We start from the raw sequence: 10,831 nt of genomic DNA, 5'->3' as shown, positions 1-10,831 counted from the left end.
CGCATGGTAAAATAAAGCTGAGCAGCACAGCTTCATCAAGGGAGGTCATGCCTGACAAATCTATTAAAATTCTTTCAGGAGGTAAGGAGCAAATTAGACAAAGGAGAGCCAGTGGGCATGATCTATTTGGATTTCTAGAAGAAGGTCTTTGACAAGGTACCACACAGGAGGTTGCTGAAATAAGATAAGAGCAGAAGTGGCAGGTGGGAAACTCTGAGGTTATGCACTTTGTTCAGAAGAATAGATGCAAAGACTATTTTGTAAATGGAAAAAGCTTCAGAAATCTGAAGCACAATGGGACTTAGGAGTCCTTTTCAGAATTCTCAGGGTTAGCATGCAAGTTCAGTTTGAAGTTAGGGAAGCAATTGAAATGTTAGCATTCATTTCAAGAGGGTTAGAGATGTACTGCTAAGGCTATAGAAAGCTCTGTTCAGACTGCATTTGGAAACTGGTGAGCAGTTTTGAGCCCCATTCCTAAAGAAGGATGTGCTAGCCTAGGAGGGGGTCCAGAGGAGGTTTACAAGAATGATCCCAGAGATGCACAGTTTGTCAAATGAGGGATGCTTGAGGACTCTGGGTCAAATGGTGGACCAGACTCAGTCAGCCGAATGACCTAATTCTGCTCCTGTATCAAATGGTCAATCCAACCATAGAACTGAAAGCACTCATTCTTTGGGACCAGTCTCCCAAGTCATTTTTCCCTGCTCTCTAAAGCTTTGTATTCTTACTGAAATGCTACCCCAGGATTGGGGCAATTCTTCGGTTGAAGGCACACCAATGATTTCACAGAATCCCTATGTTGTGGAAGCAGGCCCTTCAAGTCCACACTGATCATCTGAAGGGCATACCATCCAGCCCTCTCCCCCTACCCTATAATCCTGCATGTCCCTTGGCTAATCCACCTAGCCTGAAAGTTCGTGGTCACCATGGGCAATTTTGCATGGCCAATCCACCTAACTGTGGAAGGAAACCCACGCAGACACAGGGGGAACGTGCAAACTCCACACAGACAGGCACACGAGACTGGAATCGAACCCGGGTCCATAGCACTGTGCAAACCACTGAGCCACAACGCCACCCTAAAGCAGCACCTGAACAGGGACTTGAACCTGGACCCTCAGCTTAAAAGTCAGATGCTTTAGTAACTGAGCTATCCATCTCCATTTCTCAATGATCATTGCATCTCCCTCTTGTGCACTGTGCCTCAAGTTCTTTCACAACAGACTCTACCACCTTATGGACAGAAAAAAACCCAGGGCTGGGATTTTATGGCATACCAAGGTAGGATGGCATGGAAGTGAAGAGGGTCTGTAAAATTCATCCCAATGACCAATTAAGGATCACTCAGACACTCTCCTGACTGCCGCTGGTACTTTTCCTGCTGTAGGAGAGGTTTTGATAAAGGCTCATGCACCATTTTTGTTTGCGGGTAAAATAAAATAAAGAACTGCTGGAGAAACTCAGCAGGTCTGGCTGCAGCTATGGAGAGAAAACAGAGCGAATGGTTAGAGTTCAAAACTAAAGAGGGGGTCACTCGACCCAAAATATTAACTCTCTTTTTCTCTCCACAGACACTGCTAGACCTGCTGAGTTTCTTCAGCACTTTCTGTTTTTGTGTTAGAAGAATGAGGTTTATAAATAATTACATTTTGAGATTGTATCATTCAATTTAGCATAAATTATGCAACGTGCTCTTAGGTCTGCCTGACAATAAATCTGAAATAAAGGTGCTGCAAAATACTCAAGATTATAAGATATTGGAGCACTGTATAAAGGAGAGGTCTCAATGCATTACTGCCATTAGCACTCCCTTTGACTCTGGTTCTGGGCATACGCGCTATTTATTTCATTCACTCCTCCTGTCCTTCTGTCAACAACATAAAAATAATCCTAATTTTCCAGCGCCCTTCAGTTCCAAAAAATAACCACGGCACTTGAAATGTTAACATTGCTCTCTCTTCACAGACATGGCAAGACGTGCTGAGTTTCTTTGGCACTCTCTGTTTTTATTTCAGATCTGTTGCATCCACTGTACTTGACCTTTACTGGAGGGCTTGTCACAGCGTTTATGACTAAAAAATAGGCTTGGAAATCCGATTCTAGTGAAAAGGCTGTTTGTGTTGTGATTTGAGCTTGGGTTAAGCTTCACTTGAACAATGTAGCAGGCTGAGGACTGAAAAGTAAGTGTGAAACCAAGAGGGGAAGCACCAGAAAGCTTGTGGTTATGACTGGGGTTGAGCAGAGGTGTCCCTTAAAGTAGTCAATCGATCTACATTTACTCTCCCTGGCCAGTAAAGAGGATAGTAGCAGCAAATCAAACCAGATGAATCTTTGACCAAGATCAGCTACATTGAGGATCATTCATTCAGCTCAAACCTAGTGGTGGACTTCACTTCATCTTATACCCCTCGTCAGGGAGTGATGGTCTGAAGAATTGTCAGGTAATACTTTAGGAAGGCTGCTCTTGTAACAGACAGCTTCTGAAAGAGCTGAATTATCTACAATCAACGGTAGAAAGCAATTCAGGCTTGGTCAGAGGTTTGCTATTATAGAAGAGTTAGAAAATCCCAAAAGCTGGTGTTTTACAAACTACAAAGCAGATATACACTGTATCGCAATGCAGCTTTCTGATGATTAGAGTGGTGCTGGAAAAGCACAGCAGGTCAGGCAACATCCCAGGAGCAGGAAAATTGATGGTTCGGACAGGAGCCCTTAATCATAGAAACCTTTAAAATTCTAACAGGACTAGTTTGGGTAAACACAAAAACAATGATCTTGATGACTGCAGAGTCCCATGGTGGCTCGGTGATTAGCACTGCTGCCTCACAGCACCAGGAAACCAGGCTTGACTCCAGCTTGGGTGACTGTCTGTGTGGAGTTTGCATGTTGTAACCGTGTCTGCGTTAGTTTCCTCCAGGCGCTCCAGTTTCCTTTCACAGTCCAAAGAATGTGCAGGATTGGTCGATTGGCTGTGGTACATTTGGGATTATGGGCATACGGTGAGTCTGGGTGTGATGCTGTTTGGAGGGTCAGTGCAGATGTAATGGGTTGAATGGCCTCTATCTACATCGTCGGGGTTCTATGAACCAAAGGTCACAGTTTAAGGCAAAGTCCATTTAGAACTGAGATGAGGAAACATTTGTTCACCCAGAAAGCAGTTGAGGCCAAAGCATTAAATGTTATCAAGAAAGCAATAGATATAGTCTTTGAGGCCAAAGGATAAAGGGAAACATTGTAAGGGCTGTAAGACACTGTTTACTGAAGAACCTTTTTTCTCTTGGGTTTCCTATGTGGAAAATGCCTTCCTGGCAATAACCAATTGATTTATTTTATCCTTAAGCTCACAAATTTCCTTTTTGGAGGATGATCATGAGACATAGAAGCAGAAGTAAGTCATTTATCCCATTGAGTCCACTCATCAAGATAATGACTTACGCAACCATCCACAACTTGTTTTTCCCATCTTTCCCCATAACCATTGATTCTGTGGATGATTAGAAATCTGTCTAACTCAGCTTTGAATATGTGTATGAACCTGGTGAAACAGATGCTTTTGGTTTGCAATGTCTTGGATGTCTGGACCATGTAATTTGTTTTTTTACCATTTCCTGATTCTGTGGATTTTGTTGTCCCACCTCAGTGGCCATTTCCATGGCGTCATATGTACAAAATTCTCAATTGATTTTCATTCTTACTCTTCAGGCAATCTGTGTCGAAATGTGTAGATTCTTTACATCACCTTGGATATCTTCATTGACTCTTAGTGATTGCATTCTTAGTGAAACTAACACATTTGCGTTCACACTAAGTGAGAATTGTATCTTGCTTGGCATGATCTCTGCCACTGGCACTGCTGATTCCTCCTGGGAAGATAAAAAATAAAATGTTCTACTTGAACATTCATCTTTTCACCTTCTGGTATCAGACATGCATCTGTCATCATAATCTACTCACAAAGTTGTGTTGCACTCTGAATTACATTGGCTGAAGTTTCATCAATGGGCTCAAGTGGGTCATCCTGCTCATTAGCTCTCGCATCATTTGTGTTTCCTTGCAAACTTTATTGATGCTTGCAGTCTGAACTATCTTCAGCGTTGCCAGGAATGGAATTCATTTCTGTAAACTCTATATAATCATAGATTTCCATCCCAGTTGTCAATATGAAACAGCTCTCCTGTGCTGCCATCGTAAATCTTAATGGATTCTTTCTTCTGTTTTGGCCTCCACCTTGACTGTAAGAAGCCAAAGGAAACCTTCCGCCAGTTTCCCCAGGACTGAAGTTTCTTTGATCTGTTCTTCCGTGAATGGATTTTCCTCGACCAGTTGTAGCACGATTCACTGTTGATTGGTTTTCTTGTCACTTTAACTCCTTCTACAATTTGATGAATGCTGAAGTCAAGACACTCACTTATGTGAAAATTCTGTATTGTGAATTATATTTATTTTCTCTACTAACTTACTTCCCTTATATTGCAAAATTCTGTGTAACATGCTGTTATGTTGTGTCATTCTTCCTGCACTATGCAGTTATAGAGTCATAGAATCATAGAAATGTACACGATGGAAACAGACCCTTTGGTCCAACCTGTCCATGTCAACCAGATTAAATTTATCTCGGCTCATTTGGCAGCAATTGGCCCATATCCCTCTAAACTTTTCTTATTCATACACCCATCCAGATGCCTTTTAAATGTTGTAATTGTACCAGCCACCACCACTTCCTCTGGCAGCTCATCCCATACACACACCACCCTCTGTGTGAAAAAGCCACCCTTTCGGCCCCTTTTAAATTTTTCCCCTCTCATCTTAAACCCATGGCTTTCAGCATTGGACTCCCCTACCCTGGGGGAAAGACCTTGACTATTCACCCTATCCATGCCCCTCATGATTTTATAAACCTCTATAAGGTCACTGTTGTAGGCTGAAAACAATGTTTTTTCACCAATGGTACACTTTCTGATCATGTACTAACTCTGTATCAAGCTTAAAATGAAAGACATGTCCACTGACAGGAATATTTTCCTACAAAAATGTTATTTCTGGGTACTTATTTCCCTTAGAAATACCTCAGTATTTGACTCGCTGCTCTGTGTCTGCCACCTTCTTTGACACATCTTCAGAAAATGATCTATTATTTTACAGGTAGACTGGTTTATTTGTGCCTGGGAGTTTTCCTTGTTCTATAATGCTGATACTGATACTTGGTATTTGCTGTCTGTAGGAGTATACTTAAGAGGGAAATCAGGAGGGCAAGAAGGAGACATGAAGTAGCGTTGGCAAATAGGGAGAATCCAAAGGGATTTTATAAATAAATTAAGGATAAAAGGGTAAGTAGGGAGAGAATAGGGCCCCGTAAAGACCAGCAAGGCCGCCTGTGTATAGAACCACAGGATATGGTGGAAAAGTATATGAAAGATATAGAACATGGAAAAATAAATAACGACATCTTGAAAAATGTCCATATCACAGAGGAGGAGGTACTAGACTTTTTAAAACAATCCCTGCAACTTGATCAGGTGTACCCCAGAACTCTGTGGAAAATGAGGGAAATGATTACTGGGCCCCTTGCTGAGATATTTGCATCATCGATAGCCATAGGTGAGGTGCCAGAAGACTGGAGGTTGGCTAACATGGTGCCACTATTTAAGAAAAAGTAAGGAGGTTGGCTAACATGGTGCCACTATTTAAGAAAAAGTAAGGAGGTTGGCTAACATGGTGCCACTATTTAAGAAAAAGTAAGGAGGTTGGCTAACATGGTGCCACTATTTAAGAAAAAGTAAGGAGGTTGGCTAACATGGTGCCACTATTTAAGAAAAAGTAAGGAGGTTGGCTAACATGGTGCCACTATTTAAGAAAAAGTAAGGAGGTTGGCTAACATGGTGCCACTATTTAAGAAAAAGTAAGGAGGTTGGCTAACATGGTGCCACTATTTAAGAAAAAGTAAGGAGGTTGGCTAACATGGTGCCACTATTTAAGAAAAAGTAAGGAGGTTGGCTAACATGGTGCCACTATTTAAGAAAAAGTAAGGAAAAGCCAGGGAACTATAGACCGGTGAGCCTAATATCGGTGGTGGGCAGGTTGTTGGAGGGAATCCTGAGGAACAGGATTTATATGTATTTGGAAAGGCAAGGACTGATTAGGGATAGTTAAGATTGCTTTGTGTGTGGAAAATCATGTCTCACGAAGTTGATTGAGTTTTTTGAGGAAGTAACAAAGATGATTGATGAGGGCAGAGCAGTGGATGTGAGCTATATGGATTTCATTAAGATGTTTGACAAGGTTCCTCACAATAGACTGGTTAGCAAGGTTTGATCACATGAAATGCAGGTAGAATTAGTCATTTGGATGTAGAAGTTGCTCGAAGGAAGAAGACAGAGGTGGTTGTGGTGGAGGGTTGCTTTTCAGACTGGAGGCCTATGACCAGCAGTGTGTGCCAGAAGTTTGATGCTGGGTCCACTACTTTTCATCATTTATAAAAATGATTTGGATCTGAGCATAGAAGGTATAATTAGTAAGTTTTCAGATGACACCAAAATTGGAGATGTAGCAGGCAGCAAAGAAGGTTACCTCAGAATACAATGGGATCTTGATCAGTTGAGCCAACGGACTGAGGAGTGACAGATGGAGTTTAATTTTGATAAATGTGTGGTGCTACATTTTGGAAAGGCAAATTAGCCAGGACTTATACAATTAATGGCAAGTTCCTGGGGCATGCTGCTGAACAAAGAGACCTTGGACTGCAGGTTCATAGTTCCTTGAAAGTGGAGTTGCAGATAGACAGGATAGTGAAGAACGAACACATTTCCAGCAACACATTTTCAGCTTTGATCTCCAGCATCTGCAATCCTCACTTTCTCCTAGTGATGAAGGTGTTTGGTATGCTTTCCTTTATCAGTCAGTGCGTTGAGTATAGGAGTTGGGAGGTCACATTGCGTACAGATCACTTTTGGAATACTGCATTCAATTCTGGTCTCCCTGCTATGGGAAGGATTTTGTGAAACTTGAAAGGATTCAGAAAAGATTGACAAGCATGTTGTCAGGGTTGGAGGGTTTGAGCTACAGGCAGAGGCTGCATAGGCTGGGGTATTTTCCCTGGATCTTCAGAGGCTGAGGGGTTACCTTATGGAGGTTTATAAAATCATGAGGGGCATGGATAGGATAAATATACAAGGTCTTTTCCCTGGGATGGGGGAGTCCAGAACTAAAGGACACAGGTTTAAGGTAAGCAGGTAAATATTTAAAAGGGACCTAACAGCCAACATTTTCATGCAGAGGGTGGTGTGTGTATGGAATGAGCTGCCAAAGGAAGTGGTGGAGGCTGGTACAATTGCAACATTTAGAAGGTATCTTAATGGGTATATGAATGGGAAGGTTTTAAAGGGATATAGGCCAAATGGTAACAAATGAGATTAGATCAATTTAGGATATCTTGTTGGCATGGACAAGTTGGACTGAAGGAGCAGATTCGTTGCTGTACATGTCTATGACTCTACGTGGTTTGATGCCATACTATAAGTTTGGGTTCAAGACAGACTGGAAAAAGTAAGTTCTGTTTTCAGGCTTAGATTTCAAAATAATGTGATTTCTTGCACATTAATACCAAACACTGCTACACATGGTATCATCGATACATCAGGTTCTGACTTATGGTGTCACTTGGAAAGGACTATTCTATCTTCTACATGTGTTCATTTCATATCCTCTCAGGGTCTCTCGAATTGTAGAACATAGTGAACACTGGTGTGGCCTTCTTAGGAGACCATTGAAGTCTGCTCTAACTCCACCCTCACAGTGTATTTACACTCAATGATATGTAGTTCCATGATATCATTCCAAGATTGCTGCTGGCTACCTGGGAGAAACAGGTTCAAATTGATGGAAAATTGGCACCTGTACTGGGGAAGGAGGGAGCTGCTCCAACGGCACAGTCTCCAATTTAACCATGCTAGGACCAGAGTCCTGTCAAATTGTAGAACTAGGGCTGTGAATAGGGCTTTAAACTGAATAGTTAATGGCAGAGGTGGGAGAGTTTCAGTTGCATGGACAATGATGGAAAAAGTTAAAGGGGGAGAGGGGTTAGCAGACATTTTTAAAGACTCCAGAATAAGTAATAGGACAGAGGGTGTGGAAAGGGTCAGAAATCTAACTTCAGGTACCGCAGGTAAAAGAACAACCATGAGAAGGGGTTAGTCAATACAGGAGTGAGGGTGTTGTACTTAAATGCGAACGTTATATGATAACAAGGTAAATGAGCTTGTCGCGCATATCGAAGTTGGTGGGGACGACGTCTGTGGGCATCACAGAGACATGGCTGCAAGGGGATCAGGGTTGGCAACTAAATATCCAAGGATACACGCCCTATCAAAAGGACAGGGTGATAGGCAGAGGGGTCAGGTTTGCCTTGTTCACAAGAAATCAAATGAAACTGATAGCAAGAAGTGATAGGGTCAGAAGGTGTAGGATCTGTGTGGGTAGTGTTGAAGAACCGCAAAGGGAAAAAGGCTCTGCTGGGAGTTGTTTACAGGCCTCCTCACAGTAGTCAGGATGTGGGGAACAAAATAAATCAGGCTATAGAAAAGGCAGGTAAGAAAGGTACAGTTACAATAACATGGGAGATTCAGTATGTAGGTGGACTGGGAAAATCAGGCTGGTAGTGGATCTCAAGAAAATGAATCTGCAATATCTACGAGATGGTTTCTTTGGAGCAGTTTGTGGTGGAACCCACTAGGGAACAGGCATTTCTAGATTTGGTGATGTGTAATGAGGCAATTTGATTAGGGAGCTTAGGGTGAAGGAATCCCTACGGAGCAGTGACCATAATATTACAGAATTCACCCTGCAGTTTGAGAGGGAGAAGCTGGAATCAGATGTAATAATATTACAATTAAGTAAAGGTTGATACAAAGACATGAGGGAGGAGCTAGCCAGAGTTGATTGGAAGGAGAGACTAGCAAGGAAGATGACAGAACAGCAATGGCAGGAGTTATTGGAGGTAATTCAAGAGGCACAGCAGAAATTCATTCCTCAGAAGAGGAAGCACATGAGGGGGAGGATGAGGCAGCCATGACAGGGGAAATCAGGGGCAGCATACAAACAGAAGAAAAAATGCATAATGTGGTGAAGGTTAATAGAAAGCAAGTGGATTAGGAAGCCTTTAAAAACAGCAGAGGATAACTAAAAACAGAAGAAGTGAGAAAAAGATAAAATGTAAGGGTAAGTTTGCTAGTATTATAAAAGAAGAATGCAAGAGATTATTTTTGGATATATAAAAAGGTAAGGGAGAGGCAAGATTGAACATTGGATCACTGGAAAATGAGGCTGGAGAAGGTGTAATGGGGAACAAATAAATGGCAGAGGAACTGAATAGGTATTCTGCATCAGTTTTCCCACTGGAAGACACCGGGACCTCACCAAAGCTTCAAGAGTGTCAGCAAGCAGAAGTGAGTGTAATGGCAATCACGAAGGCGAAGGAGCCAAGGAAGCTGAAAGATCTGAAGGTGGATTAATCACCTGGACCAGATGGACTACACCCCTGAATTCTGAAGGAGACAGCTTAACAGATTATGGAGGCACTGGTGGTGATCTTTCAGGAATCCCTGGAGGCAGGGAGGGTCACAGAGAACTGGAAAATAGCTTATTGTAACAGGGATTTAAAGGGAAGAGAGGCAGAAGACAGGGAATTATAAGCTGGTTAACCTGACTTTGGTCTTTGGCAAGATTTTAGGGTCCATTGTTAAGGATGAGATTGAGGAATACTTGGAAGTGCATGGTAAAATAGGGATGAGTCAGCATGGCTTTGACAAAGGGTAGTCGTGCTTGACAAATCTGAGAGAGTTCTTTGAGGAGGCAACAAGCGAGTTAGACAAGGAGAGCCAGTGGGTGTGATCTATTTGGATTTTCAGAAAGCCTTTGACAAAGAGGAGGCTGCTAACTAAGATAAGATCACATAGTGTTCGCAGCAAGGTTCTGGCATAGATAGAGGATTGGCTGACTGGCAGAAGGCAGAGAGTGGGGATAAAGAGGTCTTTTCAGGAGTCAGTGGCTAGTAGAGTTCTGCAGGGGTCAGTGTTGGAACCACAACTATTCACATCATACATTAACCATCTGGGCAAAGGAACTGAGGGAACAAACACAGAATATGCAGAAAAAGCTCAGCAAGTCTAGCAGTATCTGTGAAGAGAAATCAGAATTAACATTTTGGGTCTGGTGACCCTTCCTCAAAACTCAGGGCATTGTTGCTAAATTTGCAGATGACACAAAGATAGGTGGAGAAACAGGCCATTTTGAGGGAGCAGAGAGGCTGCAGAAAGACGTAGGCTGGGAGAGTGGGCAAAGAAATGGCAGATGGAATAAAACGTGGCAAAGTGTGAGGTTATCCACTTTGGTAGGAAGAATCAAGGTGTAGACTACTTCCTAAATGGGGAAAGGCTTTGGAAACCTGAAGCACAAAGAGACTTAGGAGTCTGTGTTCAGGATTCTCTTAACATTAACGTGCAAGTTCAGTTGGCAGCGAGGGAGGCAAATGCAATATTCGTATTCATTTCAAGAGGGCTAGAATAAAAGAGCAGAAATGTCCTGCTGAGGCTGTATAAAGCCCTCGTCAGACTGCATCTAGAATATGGTGAGCAGTTTTGGGCCACGTATCTAAGTAAGGCTGTGCTGGTCTGGGAGGAAGTCCAGAGGAGATTTACAAGAAGCATTGCGTGGATGAAGAGCTTTTCATATGAGGAGCAGTTGAGGACTTTGGGTCTGTGCGCAATGAAATTTAGAACAATGAGGGGAGATCTCATTGGAACCAACTGATTACTGAGAGGCCTGGATAGAGTGGGTG

The sequence above is a fragment of the Chiloscyllium plagiosum genome, chromosome 35, assembly GCF_004010195.1.
Source record: "Chiloscyllium plagiosum isolate BGI_BamShark_2017 chromosome 35, ASM401019v2, whole genome shotgun sequence".
Classification (NCBI taxonomy): Eukaryota; Metazoa; Chordata; class Chondrichthyes; order Orectolobiformes; family Hemiscylliidae; genus Chiloscyllium; species Chiloscyllium plagiosum.
The sequence above is the reverse complement of the archived record's forward strand: the minus strand, read 5'-3'. Positions refer to the sequence as shown.